The sequence below is a fragment of the Struthio camelus genome, chromosome Z (assembly GCF_040807025.1).
Source record: "Struthio camelus isolate bStrCam1 chromosome Z, bStrCam1.hap1, whole genome shotgun sequence".
NCBI lineage: Eukaryota > Metazoa > Chordata > Aves > Struthioniformes > Struthionidae > Struthio > Struthio camelus.
The window spans coordinates 54,480,385-54,499,913 of record NC_090982.1 but is presented as its reverse complement, the minus strand read 5'-3'; the positions used below and the strand labels follow the sequence as shown (position 1 = coordinate 54,499,913).

The following is a 19,529-nucleotide window of genomic DNA, read 5'->3' as shown; positions in this document are numbered from 1 at the left end:
CAAATCGTCATTGATTTCCATGAGCTCAGCATTTCCCCTCTATACTTACTTTGCTCAATGTACTCGCTACAATCCTGTTGATATAGTACACTATGCTGTTAGCTGTCGCCATTGTCAGGTTCTACTGCTGATGCGTGTTTAGCCTGCTAGTCACCAGGACCCTTGGGTCAGTTTTGGCAGAGCTGTTATCCAGCTAGTCGGTCCCCAGCCAGAATCATTGCAAGGGGTTAGACTGTCCCAGGAGCAGGACTTTGTATTTATCCTTGTTGATTCTGTCAGTCCACTCCTCTAGCCTATCTAGCTCCCTCTGCATGGCAGCTCCGCCCTTGAGCATATTGACTGCACACCACAGTTTGGTCTCATCCATAAGCCTGATGATGGCGCGTTCCATCTTCTTTTCCAGGTTATTGTTAAAAATACTAAACAGGATATATGCCAAGGTAGACCTGGCCTCAGGGTTGAGTACGCACCATTAACCACTAGCCTCTGAACCCAGCCATCCAACCACTTTTGGTTGGGTCCAACACATCATGTGGTGTTGCCTTTTCAGCAGATGTCCCAGATTTGAGGAGACATGAAATTCTGTCCCACTCTTCATGGAGCCAGAGCACAGAACTCACGTTTCTCTCCTGGTTTTCACCTAATATAAAGCTCCATCTATAATTTAGAAAACCTTGGGTATTAAACTGAGGCGTCATAGCTCACTGAGGCTGACTGTCACCTGTTTTGCCCCAGCAGGAAATATGCGTTCTCCTGTCCCTTCTGGTGCAGCCCCTCCTCCTTTTCTTTCACTCTTACGCAAGAGCCTGTGAAGTGATCCTTTAAAGACCCCTTTCTACCTGTCATCCCCGATGCTTCTTCTAGGAGGATTTCCTCAATGCACCTTTAGGCCCCTCCAGCTTCTCTGTATGGCAGAATGAGGCCAGAGCAAGAAGTAGTGTGGGGGGGGGGGGGGGGTCCTCACATGGGAACTTTACTCTATTGAAATTAAGTTTCTGAACCCTATCCTAGTTTGCTGTTAACTTAACTGTCACCCCACTGAACTGGTTAACTGATCAACCTTAAGCCAACCAGCTCTACTCCATATTAATTTTCAGAGAGGATCCTCTTTCTTTCATGAAATCTTTCATTGCAATCTTTTTTTTTTTTTAATAACGTTGCATTTAGGGGTAGGGATAACAGGCAGTTTTCATCAGACTCTGAGAAAAGTATTCCACTGTTTTCAAGGTTTCAAAGATCTTTTTGCTAGGTCCAGACATCAGACAATTACAGGTACACCCTGCTTTGGCTGACCCAGCAGAGAAAAAAAAAAAAATCACTGCCTTTTGTGATATCGGACATTATGCTGAAAGATATAAACCTTCTACGAGAGCTTTTTCTTGCCAGTTCAGTATTACTAACAACCTCAATGTTATCATTTTCAGTGCAGGTTTTATATTTTCCTATCCTACGAGAAATGAGCAAGGTAAAAACCCAGTGGATACAATTCCTGATCATTTATTTTATAATAGTTACCTTACAAAGCAATTATTCTTATAGTTGTTTGACTGTTTTTCTTTCTGTTCTTTTTATTGATGCCTGTCACCAGTAGAAAATTCACAGCTCATCCAGACTGAAGTTTCTGAATTCTGTAATAAAGGTAAGAACATTTTATATTTAAAAAAAAATAGAAATTGCCTCGGTGTTAGTTTAACTAAGTATTTCCTGATATCAATGTCACTGAAGGCTGAAAAAACTCTGAGTGAAGCCTTTGTAATTTAACAGCAGACTTGAAAGGGATGTATGTGAAGTAATGTTATTTGTAATCAAGCAATAGATCAGGACTATTAGGGATTTTGGCCTCATGCTTTGCTTCGTGTGCCTTGGACAGTCATTTAGTTACTTTGGTGTGAATATATCCCTGAAGTTAGGGTGGGATAAAATAGAGACACCTAATTAAGATCATAATTGCTTTACGTTCCCTTACTCATCAATGGAGAGAGAGAGACCTCTGAGAGGCAATTCAGGTTTAAAAGACAGGTTTACTTGCCCTTTGATGTCTTTCTCCAGTGACTAACTGGGAAGATGAGGACAACAATTAAGTGCTTCTGTTACATACCTAAAATTAGCTAAGATGAATCTGATTTTTTTGTGCCTTAATTTCCTTTTGTAAAACAAAGTTAAATTTGTGTAGCACCTGGCCTCACTATGGTATGAATTTTAGTGGTTATAATAATGCTGATTACTGGCAACAACTGATTCACATAACATAGAAATTATCTGTGCTTGAAAAACCTGAATCACTAAGATTCGAAAAAGGGTTTTTTTTTTAATTCCATATATTGTTGAATGTGCCTAGTCAGAAAGCAAACTTGTTCAATGGTTTCAGGAAAGCCGCTCCTGTGAACCCACTTAGAAGTACCAAAAATCATGTGATTCTCAGATGAATTTTGAAGAATCTTGAAGATATTAAACCCTTACCTGCTCCAACTCCTTACATTGCAATACTTACCACATTACAAAATCTTCCCCACGAAAAAAATGTCCGTTGTCTTCCCAGTTATAACACTGCCATTGTGACTATTACCCAGAGCCACAATGTCACTGGTGCAAAGCACAGCCACAACTGCATTACTACTTGTACATACTACATACATGCTAGTACACTATTACTGGACCCTGTTAGAACAATAGTCTTACCAAGACTGTTTATGGTGGCATGAAAATACGAGTGCATATGAGCAATGGACTGCTCAAGCTAATTCCTCCTGCATCCTGCACTGCTTAGTTCAACAAAACTCTCACTCTTTCCCCCTCTCTCCTTTTGCTCTCTATTAGCAGCTGCAAGATTAATATTTTTTTTTTAAGTCAGGGGAGTTAGGTTGGAGGATCTCCTCCGTGCAGCTGCAGATATGAGACAGGTTTTAGCGGCTGAAGTACAAAGGAGGGGAAAAAGCTGTTTAAAAAAATATCACCTGGCTTCTTGCCATATGAGAACTTTCCTCCTTTTGTTGGAGGGTTCAAGGCTCTCTTCTTTTTGTTCTTTTGGGTTTAATAAAACCTTTTGTACCTCTTCCACTCCCTCTCCCCCGGGTGGTCTGCATGGCTGCTGATTGAGGTCAGCTGCAAGAGATGTAACGTCCTGAGTACAGTATAGCAGCCTTAATTCTGATGTTAGACTTACAGCACTCTTGAGGCTTGAGAGATTATTGTTTTCCTGGCTGACTGACCTCAGCCAACAGTTGTTCTGGTCACCCAGTGAGAGCCCACCTAGTGAAGGCATTAGAGGAATGCTTTACACATGCTTTCTGAGCAGAAACAGTTTTGCTTTTGTAAGGGAGGGGCTACATTGGTAGCCAGGGTGTTGCCGGTACACAAGGGAAGCTCACTAGCCTTCACAAGGCTTGGAGGAGGTTTTTGGCTGCCCGGACAGATGGAGACTCCAGAGCCCAGAAAGCTTCTGTGAGCAACAGTCCGTGGGGTAGAGCTGCTGTTGTTGTGTGGGGCTCTAAGGTAACTGAAGGGGACAAGAAAAGATATGACACTCATAAGCAGTAGATTTCCTTTCCCCCCCAACAAAGAAATCACTTTGTTCTTGAGCACACGTATTGACATCCAGCCTATTGTGGATACTGCTGTCCTATTTCCATTTGTTTAACTCTTAAGGTGGGAAAGGAGGTGATCTATTTGCGAATCTAATCAATCATTCACGAGTCTGCTTTTCTCTCTTATTAAGAGCCAGATTGGGGAATAAAAAAGCCCACCTTTCTTTTACGTTTTCATTGGACTTTGAGACCAGAAACACAGCAGTATATCTGTCAGAGCTTTGACTCACACCAACTGCCCTACTAGAGGCACACACACTGAGCAGAAGGTAGGCAGGTACTAGATAATAAGTGGCTCCATACTGAGCTATATGCAGTTCAGTTTCCTGAAGGCCACACAGTGGCCTAAATCATGAAATGCTGAGTTGTGAATCTATTGTGGGGATATGGGAGAGAGAGGGGGAAGGAAAAGCAGTTCCTCATCATATTTCTGACTGTAGGAAGAAGAAAACAAGAACTTTCCTTTTTTTGTCATCCTACTGCAGGCACATATCTCAGTGCAAGTCACCACTCCAACTTCCTGAAAGCACAAAGAGACCTTCCCTCCTCCAGCAAATATTGCCATACTTCTGTGCCCTCTCTCATCTTTGGAGTAATACATGAGCTTTTTTACAGTAGGTTTGGTTTTCAAAGCTAGGTTTAAAAATAAACCAGAAGAGAGAACAGATGGGCTCCAACTCCAGCCTAGAGGAGCTTTCCCTGCAAAGGACTTGGTATATATCAGGATCCCGGTGATAACAGGTTTACAACGGGCAAATCACCAGAAGTCTTTCTTTCCCCCCATGTATTGTCTACCCTAGCTAGCTGAGGGGCTACCATGATGCAGGAGAGCAGGACTATAGTTATGAAGTCCTTCATCTGACAAGTGAGTTCCCCCTTATTTCAGTTGCTTGTTCCTAATCTTTTCTCAAACATATCCTTCCCATATGCAGCAGCTGCTTCCATGTGCCCCTGTAAATACGGGAACAAGAATTTCATGCTGCTGGAAAACACCTTCTAGTTTACTTGCAGTTCTTACCTAGGGTTCTCATTAACATTCCTTACTGTTAAGACAGGAAAGTTGTGAAATGTTTTCCAGCTTAGAGTCACAGATTTAAATGGTTTTTAAAGCCAGTAATTCAACAGGAGTGTTAACCTCAGTGTTGGACTAGTTGAGTGGATTTTCCCCCTTGACTTCAGCATGCCAGGAAATCCAGCACAGGGTAAATATACATAACTCTGAGGTCATTGTTGCTCAGATTTTGATGTGTCTTCTGTTCAGCTGTTGACTCCAGATAGATCAAATCCTGATATTGAACAAGCACTGCTGCTGATTTAACTTGGGGCTTTTAACATAGTTTGGGAGATTTTGAGTCTTACAATATTCAAGCTGTTAAGCAACAGAGCTACTTGGATCAGTCATTAATACTGTGTATTTGTGGCAGGGATGGGAAGGGTCCAGAATTGCACTGGCTTCTTGGTGTTTTGAGTGCAACATCTGGGAGTGTTGCAAAGGTGAAACAGTATTTACAGGTGCTGGATTGTGGGAAAAAGAAGGAAGGTTTATGGGAAAAAGCTCACAATGAAGTGTCCCCTCAAGAGTCCTTATTTTTAATTACTGCTCTGTATTGTTCCTGTCCACCTTCCCAACTGGCTCAGCAAGCTCATTGACATCCTTGTGGCAAACATGTAGCAAGAAGAAAAACTGAACTGCTCTCAGATGGGATGGAATCACAGAACTGCAGTTTTAAAAACAGTGGATATTTGCTATTTAGTGTGTCCCCTCACTCTCTGGCTGGGAATACAGGTGAAGAGTGGTCCTCAGTGAGCAGCAATTCCAGAGTTATAATCCCAGCTCTTAAATTTACTCCTCATGTGGCCTTTAGACAAATTACTTTTCCTCTCTAGCTTGTTTTCAATATTTTTTAAAAGTGTTAGTAATACCTACTTGCCATAGACATTACCTTTGAAACTGGAAAGTACTTTTCATACAGCATATTTATTCTTGTATCTCTCCAGTAATCTGCATCTCTAAGCAATCTCACTAAGCAATCAGTTCTGTGCGTTGTTACTGAAAAACTTACAGAAGAGGGAGATCAATACAAGACTGAATCTCCACACTATCTGTATACAAGGGTATTTGGGATGGAGATTAGCGCAGTGAAAGCATGTCACATGGTTGTGTTATTTGCTATGCATGTATTGGCAGTACCTAAAAGCCCTAGTCAAATGTGAAGTCACCATTCAACTTTACGCTTATCTATAACAAATGGACACAGCTTCAAAGATCTTACAGTTTAAGTGTATTTTGGAAAGCACTACAATGAAGCAATTTTCTGGAAGACTGCATTTCCTAGGCTTGCACCCATTTCAGATAAAGGCACATTGGAAAGTTTAGCCTGTGAATCAGCATAAATGCTTGGTCTGACCCAAGTATTTAATAATTGTAAAAAGAGATACCTTGCGTGCAGATTTTAGCAGTGTGATACAGCCAACCCCTTACTGGGACTGTACAGCAGGGTTTGGTCCACATGTGACACATTATGAGGAGTGCTAGAAGACAATTTGAATGCTAGAGGACAATCCTGAGTAAGGAAAAATCGAAACCACCATGCTGTGTTTTCAAAGGAACTCTTTGAAGCCCAGCTTTTAATCTTGTGGTGTTTTGAGTGCAAACATGTGGCATATTTGTACTTAACCTTTCATCCAAATGTTTTAGAAGATAGTTTGGGGGGATTTTTCTACTGATGGCGTGCAATTCTTCTACAGAGACCCTGGTAATTCTGAAAAAAAAAAAATTGCAGCTTTTTCATAATCAATATTAATTAGCTAATTAATAATAAATAAGCAAATAAACAGATGATAATATCTGTAGCTGTTTCACAGTTTGTTTTGAGAAGAGTTCCTGTGAGACTGTGCTATGGATAAAGGCAGTGGCCACCTTATACATAGACGTCTGCAAAACCCAGATATATGTTTTTGAGGGTATTAGTTAACATAACATTTCTTTTAACTCCCATAGGAAGATATTTCCTCACACTCCTTACCACTGAATATTATTTTGCTTATTTTTCTTTGAAGATTATTTTATATGATTTTCTTTTATTTTTAAGTAATAAGATCATTCTGAACATTTTTATGTAGGAAACTTTGGATAAGAAATATACTGGTCACAAAGCAGAGAAAGAGAAGACTGAGAAACCATGAAGACAAATACATTCACGTATGGACAGTGACATTTTAAAAGTTGAATCATTTTCACTGGGGGGTCTCTCGACCCCTATCCTGAAGTTCTCCTTTCGCATTTACAGCAGGCTTTTTTCCTTTCCCACCCATAGTGAAGCTATCCTTCTTTCTCTTGCTGTTCTTCTGAATCTGTTCTTTACGTGACCTTCCCTTACTATCTCTAAACCTTAAACCTTTAAGTTTTAACCTGCATGTATTCCTTCTGTAAAAGAACTTCTGCACTTCTGTACTGATCATGTTCCACACTCTCCTGCTATCTCATTTAATTCCTTCACCTAGGATGGTTTGCTACCATTATATGAGAACATGTAAGACCTTGTGTTCTGTTAAAAGCAGGCAAAAATGACCATTTGCTATACTATGTCATTGAAGTGGGGAGCTGTTTCATAAATTTAAGTTTGTGCCATCTGACGGTTCAGAAAATCCACATCTTCCTCTACTGCATATTATCTATGACATAAGTAAATAGTGCTATCAAGTGTAGTCTAAGAGCTCCCAGTATCTGCCTGTTGGGAAGCTCCAGGGTTCATATTGCTATTACCCCAAGAAAGCAATATATTCTATATCCCAGTACGATACGAGTTTTGCAACTTCAGCCAAGATCGACCATCTCATGAAATGGGAAACTTTCGTTAGTAGTTCATACTTTTTCATAACTAGTTAGAGACTGTAGTAGTAGAAATGGGATTGAACTGGAATATCAATAGTGCATTGAAGCAAAGCTTAAGAAATCCTATAATTGATTTGTTTCACTTTAATTTTAATACTGAGAGCTTACATAACAAACTCTTGGAATTTAAGGGCTGGACACTAATGCAGTGGACTGAGGGAAAAAACAGACGGCATCTATGAAGGGGCAGCCAGTTTTTGTTGTAAATTATGTAAGTAGACTATGAGCAGAAAAGGAGGAAGTTATCCTCCATTAAAATAAGAGCAAAGCAATCACCCACAAACCAAAGTACAATAAGCATGATTGAGGTTTTTTTTTTTTTCCCTGGGAGTTAGCAACCCAGGCCTTAATATTTATAAATCACCCTAGTTTATTTGAGAAGACTCATTTGACTAAAAGCATTCATCATTTGCTTAAGTAGCCTTTTTTCCAAGAAGAAAATATTTTATAAATGAATGTTTAATTTTGTAGAACTGTGCAAGCAAATATGTTGTTAAACGAAATTTTAAAAGAGTAAGTTTGGCCAGCTAAACCTATGCCAGATCTATCCATCTTGCCAGTATAATTCACTTGCTACTGTCCATATCTTTCTCCTGGGTAGATGGATAAAAGAAAAAACAAAAAAGGTTTTCTGCTATTAATTTAAATGTTAGACAGGAACTTAAGCCTAAACTGTTTGCAGGAAATCATAAGCAAAGTTTACATAGCCATCACAAGGGAAAATAACACTCTAATACTATGTTGATAGTAGAGTTAAACATGCTGCTGTCAAGTACAAGCAAATCTCATCATTTAAGTTTGATTTGTCACCTGTCCACCATATTTCATTATTCTGACATTTTGCTTATGTATTCCAAGGGTTTTGAGGTCATGAGGCCTGATCCTTCCCTTTTTTTATGGCCTTATCATCCTATTTCCTCTCTGATATACGGTGGTTTTGGTTGGCAGAGAATCTATGCCTTCGTATGGAAACTTTATATGCTACGTTCCAGTAGGACACTCTGAAGCGTGATGGAAAAGAAAAGTAGAAACAGGAGATGGTAGAAAAAGGAGAAGAGGGCAAGCAAGTAGGTAAAAGGATGGCACAGTAAATGAAAATGTAATTGCAAATGAAATGCAAAAATAATCAACTTTCAAAATTGAGGCTATGATGTTATCTTAGGCTTATAGTAAGATAGGAATTAATTCATACCTACTTGTGATTTATGATGTCACTTTTAAACCCTTAAATTGCATTAAATCCATGCAATTCAAAGTCACATGGCATTTTTTTCTGTATATTATACATAACTGTAGATACTTCTCTGTTTCATGCACGATCACAAATGTGATTATTTAAAAAGCATTGCATCATGGCAGCCACTTACTGTTTAATTAAAAGGCAAAAATACATATTTTGAAGGGAAATCAGTCAAGAATCAAAAACCTCTATAGTGTCCTAAAAGTATTATCTTTGTCAGGAAACATTAACAGCAAGGTGCATCTATGGGAAATACAATGTCCCTAACAATTCTAGCAATTTATTTTAGTATTGAAGGACAAAGTATTTGTAGGGTCAGCCAGAAGTCATCAATGACGGGAAATATGTGAGATCACACAGAGATTAAGGAGGAAATACATTCAATTCATCCAAACATTACAATAATAGGATTAGAAAATAATAGGATTATAAATACTAAACCTTTGAGGATAAATTCTACTGTTGAGGAGATCTGTGACTGGATCTCTTGATTGTTTGCAGATCTCTTTACACAAGTAAAGGAATAGGAATCGTTTGGAATACGTCCTGGCTTAATTTGAGTGGTGTTTCAAACATGTGATTAATTTTGACCAATTCTGACATATTATGTAGGTGTCTCTAAAGCCTCTTCCAGAGGCTTTATATTTCTGTATAATTCTATGATAGCTTAAGTGTGAATTAGTAGTGTAAGGAGCTTTGTTCATCATGCCACATGCACAAAGAAGAGTTGCATAAAATAAAAGCTGCTGCTTAACTTCTTTTTATGAACAAAGACCAAGGTCACAGTACAAAAATAATTGTTTCATGATGGATTATCTCACATAATGGATGTAATTCTCCACTATTCAGTCTGTGTTGTCTTAGACAAAGCTATAGTTTGTACATGATTTTGTTTTACATTGTTTTTGAACAAGTATTTCCACTAGTTATAGTGCCAAGTATAGTCAGGCTCATGTTTTTCAAAAAGGCCAAATACAAAGTTAGACCTCTGTCATTTAGCACAGGGATAGGTTCCAAATTCCCTCTCCTAGCAGAGTTTAAGGCAGACTGCACAAAAAGAACATAATGCGGACCACAGTGACAGGTTTGATATTTAAATTGTAGTCATTTTGTTCTTGTGTTGAATGCCAGACTGGTGCAAGTTGTAGTCCTTAGCCGTATATCTTTATTTTGGGATCAATTTTAAATAGAAGTCAAGTTTATATCATGGCAATCCTATACTGAATTTGATCTACACGTTCCAATTACACTGATTTATTCTAAGCTGAAATTCACACAATATTTTAAGAATACTTTTACAAAGTTTTACTTCAGGACACTAGTTTACAAAGTTGTTCAGTTCTTTAGCCATGCACAGTTTGAATTCTTGCTGTGTATCAGCTGTTCTTCATAAATGATGGGAATTTAAGCTGGGTATATCAGATGAGGATTTCCAAAAACTGAAGAAAAACGAATTAATGGGGAGCAGTGAGCAAGCATCCAGGAGCCAATATGATGGGGGAGGGTCTCAGACTTCCCTTGTGAAAGCAGCAAGGCTATGGGTGCGTTATGCCTATGTACATGAATGCATACACCATGGGGAACAAACGAGGTATTAAAAGTCCATGCACAACTGCAGAGCTATGATCTCATTCATATTACAGAGACACGGTGGGATAGCTCACACAACTGGAATGCAGCTATGGATGGGTACAGGTGCTTCAGAAAAAAAACGTTGGTGGACAAGGAGGTGGGGTTGCAGCCTAAGCAAAGGAGTGGCTCAGATGCACAGAGCTTTGCTTTGGAATGGGTGGCAAGCCAGTCAAGAGCTTATGGTTAAGGGGCTGTCATGGTAGACATCCTCTATAGAGTGTCTGAACAAGAAAAAGAAGGGGAGTTGGAGGTCTGTTCAAACGTAAACTCTTCTGTCATTCTTCTCTGTTCCCCACAAGAGTAGTGCAACACTGAAAAAAGTCTGCAAGAAAGATAACCTTGGAGGTTCTAAAGACAGTTCTAGACAACACCATGGCTTCAAGAAGAGGAAGAAATACGTCAAAAAATCTGCTGTGAATTGCAGGGAGCATGATAGGAATTGCTTCACAAATTTTTTGTTTAGAAATACGCTGGGATGGGACATAAGCCTTCGTTACAGGTCACGTTCTTGATTGCATACATCATGTTCTTATTACAGCTAGACAAGATGGCAGATGAATGAAAGTTAGGAGAAGTTACAGTCTTTTGCACACAGGTCTGTACCTTTGTGTACAGAGTCTTTTGCCACTGCACAATATGCTGTACTGCAACAAAGTGGCACTGCCATGGTCCTCCCTGATGTTCCAGGCACAGCATTCCCAGGGCACCTGCCGAGGTGATGCCTCTTCTTGACATGCCAAGTCCTCCACTGAGGCCGCTGTATCTCAGCAGCTGTGCTCAGAGCACCAGTGGCTTTTGAAAGCAGCGTGTTATTGCTCAGTCTGATAACAACAGGGCTGTCTCTAAGCTGATATGGTTTTCATTGTTTGATATTTTAAAAGAGGGAGCCCATGAGGAAAAAAAAATATATTAAAACTAGAGAATAGGAGAGTTATCCATTCTGGTAATAGCTGTGCACTGGGAACTCATATCCACAGGTGACTATACATCAGTTTTGATGTGTCTTTTTCTAGCAGGAGGGATACCAATCTTGATGAATGGCCAAGAGGAAAGATCTTTCTGAGAGGTATGAGTGATTAATAATGACCACGCATAGTACTTGTTCTGGTTTTGGGTTTCTCTCCACAGCACTGTAAAGAAAATATATCATTTATATTAAGTGCAAGAACCTGATGAAAAGATTCATCCTGCACTAGAAAGCATGAGAAGACGTTAGAGATTTCCTAAACAGGTCAAAAGATGTTCATATAAACAAAATTAAATCCATATAAAATATATGCATTTATAGGTAATATTTTCATAAAATTTGTAGAAAATACCTCTGACAAATTTAGAGGAAGCAAGAGCTTTCCTCTTTGGTGTTTAATGAGCATCAGGGAGTAAGAAGGTTATTGATCATGCTTGCAAAGATTTTCTGAATTATCCTTAAGCAGGAGCTGTCTCTTGGCAGTAAAGCTGTTCTAATGTGCAGAGTGGATTAAAGCAAACATTTCTATTTTTTAATAAAGTTAGGCAGAATTTTGTCACATGTTTTATTCATAAATCAGTTAACAAATTTTGCCAAAATTTGTAGTCTAACTTTTTGGGAGAAAAATAATAAATGCATGAAAATAGGGAGATGGTTTATAATGCAGTTTCCAAAGTGAGAGGTTTTGATTTGACATGCTACATTCCCAGGGAGCCTTATGTACCAACCACAAAACTGAGGAGACCTGATAAATACTAATACTCCTCATCCTCCCTATACACATGTAGGGAACTTGCATAGGAAATGGAATGCCTGAGCTCACATCTGCAGTGTAAGACACAGGGCAGGATTTTGGAAATTGGTTTCTCACCTTGTATGAAAAAATGAATCTCTGGGCTGTAGGATAGCCTTGGGTTTGTCATTCTCAGGTTCTTTGATTCATAAAAGGATCAGTTGTTGCTCCAACTAATAATCACTACTTCATGCAAATTAGAATGTATAGCTCTTAAAATATCTTATATCTCAGTGTTTACGGTATTCCCTGAGTACCTTAATGCCTGGGTTAAATCAGTGTTATAACTCAGACACAGAGGAAACCCATGTCTCATTTTTACCAAACAAGTGTACTAGCCATTCGTCTGTAGAGAAGCATAAAGCCCCTTTGTCACCTTCTCCTCCTCAGTTCCGTAAATGACATCTAAGCTCTCTTATCAGTGTAGTCCATCATTTAAATTTCTTCTGTTTTTATTAAAAATGCCTGAATTTGTAATGTAAATTTATTTTTATTTCACCCCAAAGATCCTGTTTCGTTATTTCAGGTTGATATGGTCTTTTTTTAAATTTATTTTTATGTTAGCAAAAATGTCAGTTATTCACATACATCTATTCACTATGCAATCCAGAGGAAGAACTCTGTTATTGAGTTATTAATTGTCAAATGCATCAGAGGCAGAAAATGCATCAAAAGTTATGCTCTAAAAAGTTGATTTCCAACAATAAAAATATAGATGGCCCAGAAAGGTATGAATGAGTTAATTCTTATGTTTTTGATCAGCTGTCAGTTCTTGGGCTACAGCTACATATATTTTTTCTTGTAGGTAACATAATTTAGCATATATCTTGTATACACATTACAAGGAATGCTGAAAACTACCCTACCTTTCTGTGCTGGATCATATCGCATCTTTCTCCCCAGACCCCTTTCCCTACCATCTCCCTGCTGCTTATTTCAATGTATATCAGGAGTGTTAGAGAAGTGATATGCCAGAGCTCGCTCTCATGATGAGGTGCCAACTGTACTTTTCCTCAGTACACCTCATGGTAGATAGCTGATACAGAATTAGCTGTTGCTGAAGAGCCTTTTTCCCTTTCTTCTCAGCTGCCGTGACAGATGGTAACAGGGATGACTGGAGTGAATATTAGTGACCCATGTGGTGGATACCAAAGGAGGAATTGGAAAACAGAGGCACACGTCATTTTTAGCTGTGGGTGAAACTAGGTAGGCACTCTGACTAAAAAAAGAAAGACTCCAGCAAGGGCTGCTCTAGTAATTTATATTTGGAGGAAGAAATATGTTGTTATAATTAGCCTGTATTTTATTAACTGGCTGTGTGGTCACAACTTCACAGTTGAAGCTAGGTTGACAAAGAAGTCAATAAATTTGCCATGAAAAGATAGAAACGCAGGATGTGTCATTTAGTCCTTAGTACCGTACAGTCTTATAGTCCCAAGGGGGTCCATGGGAATCCTGGCTATAAATAAAACTAGCTTTCCACTTACAGGACTGAAGGAAAGGAAAATAGTGGTACTGCTACCTGCGTTCCTTGAGATGAAACCGCTTTGTGAAGTGGAAATAGAGGCTGCAAAATGAGGTAAGGGAATGGTAGAAATTCAGGTGAAAATGGCCTAATATATTTGCTTTCTTCATATACCTGTGAACGTTTGAGGTTGATCTGCCATGTATTGGCCTCCCACTTTTATATCATTCATCACCATTTTTAGAATGTGTTGCAATAAACTCAGTATTCCTGCCAATATGCCCCACTCATCCATCTCTGGAAGATTTTCTAAAGTGGGCAGTAATGTTGGACTAGATGCACAACTAGATATATAACAACTCTTGCAACTCAGCACAACTAAAAATAAATATTGACCCTGACACCTAAAGAAAAGCTCAGTATCAGAGTACACTTTTGATTTTTTTCCTCTGTTAAGACATTGGGTACTTACGGTTTAATGCTCTTCTTTCTGTCTAATAGTAGAAGTAACTGAAGTCCAGTACAAACGAGAGCCAGAGGGGGTGGATTGTGTTCTTTTGGTGTCTTATTTATCCAAAGCCATTTTTAAAGCCTCCAGTTGTTTATAAGAGATGCCAGACTTACAAGTATTCAGTGCAAGCAGAGAAAAAGAATTGAGTGAATAGGAATGAAGAAACAAGTGCCTTTTTCCCCCCGAAATTTCCGGAAATGAACTTTAAAAAGTTCTGAAATGTTTATGTTGCGCTTTACTTTTCCTAACTTTTTAACCCTGTATTGCTATGTTCTGAGGAGAGCCAGAAATACAAAGAATAAATACCTTTGAGAGAAGCTGATGCTCTGATACTTCAAGCTCAATCAGAAATAGGGAGAAAAAAAACATAATTGAAGAGAAATTAGTTTGTTCTGCAGGATACTCAGTTACTTTTTTTTTTTCCACAGGTTCATATAAGTTCTATAATCCTGGATTTCAGAAGAGATATTTTACCAGTGTATACCCTTTTAGGTATAGGTCTTTGATTCCTTGCCAGGCAAGGCAATGGGTACAGCCACTGGTTCTAAACAAATACTTATTGGTATTTGTGCATATCATAGCCAAACAGCAGATCTTCCAAAGCTTATTCATCCATTTAATGCTTATTATGTAATATTGTGGTCAGATACATAATAAGTTATTCAAAAGAGAGCAGAGATTAAATAAGTCAGTCTTTCAGACAAACACATACTATAGCTTTTGTGATTGCATATTTTGGAGAGTATACATTTTTAATAACAGAAATGTTGTCAAAAGATGCTGAGAATAATTTCTTCATATTTATATCTTTCTGAAGGATATAAAAACAAACGTTCTTCATCCAATCTCTCCTTGGGAAAATACTAAAGGGGAGGAAAACTTTGATTCCCTGAATGGGAGGTTCTAGAAATAAGAGTTGTTTTGGAATTTATGAGATTCAGACTCCCAGTATAAATTAGAGGATCTTTAAATTCAAACAGTCTAGAGAACACTTCTGAAATGGCCATAAGGAAAAAAAATGGCAACGCTGATTGACAATGAACTATAGAATACTTTCACACTTTCACAGCAAATTGAAGAGAGACAGTATTTTAAGGGACAGCATGTATTCCACTTTAAACAGGGGATAAAATAAATCTTTAAAATGTTTTTATAACGTAGGCTTTGCTAAACATCAACCCTTTTTGAGGTTTTGTTAGAGGGAGCCTGTTTACAAAGTCTGAAGCTGATGAGAAGCAGAAGAAAATTAAGAAATGTTAGCTAGGTGAGTCAGTATGAGCAGTCAGCTGGTCTCCTTCAGACATTTACAGAGGGCTCAAATAAATGGATAGAATGTTTAAAATTGGGCTGCACTTAATGAAAGTGCCTTGTTATAAGTATTAAACACCCAAAGACAACACAAAGCTCTTCAGACAAGTACTGAAGCCTGAATAGCAGCTCTGCATTGAAAAGCTAGGATTGTAAACCAGCAGGGAACCAGAGCAGCATTTCATATGACTTACTCAGCATCCCAGCCAGAGCAGTTTTTTGTGTGTGTGAATTGATGTTAAACTGAAAGGAAGGGAATGTATAGGTAAATATCTATTTAACTTTGTCAATATCATTGCTTTGTCATAGAATTTAGTTTCTATCTTTCATAGATTATTGTCTACATTACACCGAATAAATGTCTTTCCAGACATTCATTTATTTATATCTGTGTGTGTGTGTGTATGTGTGTATATATGCGTGTATATATGTATGTATAATACGAATATATATGTGTGCATGTATGTATGTGTGATTGTCATTGTAAAAGGAAGATAGGCTTGAAGTACCATAATTCATCTGGGAGCGAGCATGCTGGGAAGCAGTATGTTGTTATGATGGTTTACGCAGAAGCGTCAAGAAAGACACACGGATTATTCTTTGTGAGTTCAAAAAGGCCTATCCATCTTTACTTAACCTTTGATAGAGAATTTAAAATACACGTTAAAAAGGACCTTTTAAAATGATAAATAATGAAGTATTTGGCCACTTCCTGAGATATACTTCACATTATTTAAAGAGAATTCAAGGGTTCGTTTCTGTTAGGTGAAGGAGGACTGTACTGGCATGCCACTAATGTGTCACAGAGTCCCAACAAAAGGAAAATGTTTTTTTCTCCATGAAACAAAGTGGTTGAAGTTTTACAAAGTCCCTTTCTGGAGCATAAGATTTTGCTTGTGATATTGCAACATTCTAAACAATCCATTAATTTCCTGCCTGTCTTTTATGCTATTCTTAAGCAGTAAGTCTTCTGCATGTTCTTCGCTAGGCAAGTCCTTAAAAGATAATTGTTGAATGTGCTTTTGCACGTTCTTTTTTCCAGCAGAGAATTCCACTGGTTTTGGAGTAGACGACAGCCAATAGACATAAAGTTTATTGTTGTTATTGCCCATTTGATGAGCCTGTGTCCCTAATGGCTGTCTACTGGCTATTGAAATGAAAAACAAAAACTGGCAAATTATACTGAAATATGAAGTAAGACTCCCAAGGGGAAAACTCAGTCTTACTTCTTTTTCTCACCCAAAACATAAACCAGTTGTGAACACGTCCCGGTGTTCAAATGCTTATCACAGAGCACCATATCTGACTGTCAACTTTTCCTCTCCGAGTTGCCCGCTGGTTGCCAGATTCATAATCGTTGTACCAGAGGAAACGAGTTTCCTGACATTTTCAAACTTCCCTTTATCTTTATGCCATACTTCAGGAACGAGATAGCAACCAAGTGAGCACTGCTGAAATATTTTTCAAAATGGACCTGATGGAAAGCGAAATTGCAGGGCTAGTTTGTGTAGGGGATTGATGACAAGATACAGGTCTTTCACAGCTAGGCTGCCATTTCTAATCTGGTCTAAGGCATTCTGTTGAAAAGGTGCTACCGTCTAATAGCTATTTAGTAACTATAGAAATATAGTTATCATATATATATTTATATATATTAACACATGAAACTTGCTAGTAATGAAATTGTAAGTTGATTTCAAAGCCCTGGATTCTATTCGTGAATAAAAAAACATAACTTTCTAGGGAAGTCTTCCCAGAAACTTTCACCAACTCTAACTTTATACCAGAACTGGAAAAAATAATAATAATAAATGTCAAAAATGTTCACTTTTGATTGATGCTGTAAACAAATTGTCCACATTTGGTGGAACCACTGCTTAGGAGAGCTGAAGGTTTGGTCCTTTCATTTAATTTCAAAACCACTTTTCCTACTATTCACTTGAGAAAAAACATCTACCTGAAAAAAGGCTGGCTTGTCATCCCCCATTAAAATTCACCCAGAAAAGAAGAGTTGTTATCATTGATTAAATCATGTCCTGAATTTGACCCCCAAACTTCAATAAAAGTAGGTTATTTTCTCAATATTATCGTAATCCAAAATAAAAACTTTGGAAACCATAGGAAATTTTAAACTAATCACGGGGCAATATAAAACAAGACACCAAATTATCTTATTCCATGTAAGGAGGAAAGCTGGCATTTTTTTCACCTTCAGCTGTAATGGAAGCAATCTGTTTTGGTCAGACAGGAAACATGGGAGTTCAGTTGTTCACTGTGGGTTTTCTAACCGCACTTGTTTAAACTATGTGCCATCTAGGAATCTTCAGGGTCCCCCTGAAGCCCGTCTTCTGTGTCTCCTTATTCTAACTCTGAGAAGCAAGACTGGGCATCAGGGCTTTGAATGCCGCCGTTTAGGAGGCAAAGGAGAAGCTCGTGAACTGATTTATTTTTCCATTTTGTTTTGAGAAGAGTTAATCATTTGTCCATCAGGTACTTCTCTCGATTTGTATGAATCCTTTCTTTTCTGTTATGTTTTTATTCTAGCATTGGAATTCATTTTATAGCCAATCTCTGTTTTCCCCTAGGGATAGCAGCATGACAGATTCTGCTTCCCAGAGTTCTGTTCCCTGCTGTACAGACTATTTACCGATGTACTTTAGGATCAGTTCAACTTACTCAACCAGTATCAAAGCAAAGAAAGATTTCTGATATGCTTTGTTAACAAATAATTAACATGTCTTAGTTAGCAGTCTCCCATTTTAATAGAAGAGGGTGAAATTTTCCTGTCTGTTGGAAGGTCACATCTAATAGCTCTGTTGTACAGATTTTACTGACTATTCAAACAAAAAATTGTGTTGTGTTTCTTGTTACATCAAAGTAACAGAGATAATTATGGATCCTACTGTCCAACTGTAATGTAAGTATAGGACTCTATCTGTTTAGTAGAGCTATGTTATCATTACTTTCAGCCAAGGTATTAGACGCTGTAAAAGATATTCAGCGTGTTTCCTGTGTGTTGGAAATACAGGTTGAAAGTAGAATCTAGGTCTAGTGCTCTCATTACAAAAACAGCCTTTTCTTTCAATAACTCTAAATAGAATTTGTATGTATTTCTAATACAATCAGGAGTTAACTGTATAGAAGGCTATCAAAACTTGTATTTTTCCTTAGCCACCTTTTCTCTTTAATGCTAAATCAAATAGTAATCATTTGCCATAGAAATTTTAACCCTTGCTTATCCTCAGTTAGGCTATTAAAAAGCAAAAGTTTTGTAATTTCCTTTTCCTACCAACAAACTAAAATGAAGCCATATTAAGAAGCTGCTTGCTTTCAGATTCAGTCCATAGTGCTACATGTTCACCAGTTCCATCTGTCTTTATCTTTTCTTTTTCTTTTCTTTTTTTTTGTTTTTGAGTCCATTGAAGAATTGGTACTCAGAGAACTTACATTTTTACAGGGCCATATCCCATGCTGGAGTGATCCTATAAAGTCTTGAATCACTTCTGAGATGTACTGACTTTTTTGAGGTACAGTTGTTGTCAATAACAGAGGGAATTCTGCACCTCTCAAGAGTTCTTGCATTCTCTGGTCCAAAAGGAAATCTATATCAATTCTGTGTCCAGAAATAGTTTGCTCCCTCTGCCATCCAGAGGTCCAAGGGTCTTTTATTGCTTTGACCTTTGGTTTTCCTTTGGCCCCTCTACTTAGATACAAGCATAGGAGTGACCTATCAAATGCAGTGAGGCATTCAGGAAATGTAACAGCATGTGCTCTTGGAAGTAGGGAATGATATGTAATACAATTATTAATAGGACCCATTTCACAAAGGTATTTGGGAGCCCAGCTCCCACTGATTACCTTTGTGCACCTGGGCCTCTGTCTCTATCTCCTGGGAAGGTGAGGTTTTATAAACAGGAGAAACCAGTCTAGTCTTAGAGAAGTAAGAATACATACATGTGCTCCATATATCCTGGAAACAGATGTTTCAAAGATGGACTGGGTATTTCTTCCGCTCTCCAGAGATTAAGCACAATTTGTAAAATACTCTGCTCAGCAGAAGTAAGATAAAGCTTCTGGTAGTCTGGGAAGCTCTAATCCTATTCTGAAGGTTGTTAGACAGTAAGTCTTGAAAAA

General features: G+C 38.2%; 1 long non-coding RNA gene across 2 annotated transcripts in view; it reads left to right on the top strand.

Moving 5' to 3' along the window:
* The window catches only part of LOC138064391 (uncharacterized), a 30,467-nt gene extending 17,155 nt beyond the window's left edge, over positions 1-13,312 (top strand). Inside the window, exons 6-8 of one of the 2 annotated variants that reach the window (XR_011137631.1) lie at positions 1,589-1,639; positions 11,365-11,417; positions 13,198-13,312. This is a non-coding gene — a long non-coding RNA (uncharacterized lncRNA). Of the gene's footprint in view, positions 1-1,588; positions 1,640-4,069; positions 5,105-11,364; positions 11,418-13,197 lie in introns of those variants that run through there. The other variant, XR_011137630.1, reaches the window with a different exon arrangement.
* Positions 13,313-19,529: the final 6,217 nt, after the last annotated feature.